Below are 688 nucleotides of genomic sequence, written 5' to 3'. Positions count from 1 at the left end.
AATAATAATATAATAAAAAACACATCGAATAATTTAATAAGATATTTAAAAAGTATATACATATATAATAAATACAATGTAAAGTAATAATATAATAATAAACGATAAACTGATTTAAATTTAGGGTACCCGAAAAATAACAACCGAGTGACACCTCCTCATTTTTCCACACGTCTCAGCTCTGAGTCTCTGCCGGGGAAAGCCGCGGGACAACAAACGATGCTACTGCCCCCTGCTGTGTCGGGGTGGCCACTGCAGACAACCGGTGGCAGGTCCTGATGCTGCAGACATGAAAAAGCTCCCTTTCATGAAAATTTCACAGCGCCTGTTTGAATGCATCATTTATATGCAGCTCTTATTATTTTCATGAGGCCCGAAGAAGGAGGGCGAACGAATGCAAGACAAACAGCTGAATAATGTAAGTTGAGTGCACTGCTTTTTATTTACTCAAAACACAAGTGCTATGTTGTTAATTGTTTACAAGTGCAATTCCCCCTACTGTGGCGTGAAGTGCTGACAGAAGAAAAAGCAGCATCCTCAGTTATTTCTATAAAAGAAAACAAAATAAAATACACACATCATGGTCCAACTCAATAAATATAGGGAATAATAATCTATACAATGAGCTAAAAGAGTGGATATTAGAAGAGGGGAAAAGCAGTCCATCTGTTAGTTTGTTCCCCCTTCT

Source organism: Morone saxatilis, unplaced genomic scaffold (genome assembly GCF_004916995.1).
Source record: "Morone saxatilis isolate NCDOM2014 unplaced genomic scaffold, NCSU_SB_2.0 Contig23, whole genome shotgun sequence".
NCBI lineage: Eukaryota > Metazoa > Chordata > Actinopteri > Moronidae > Morone > Morone saxatilis.
This window is presented reverse-complemented; position numbering follows the sequence as displayed.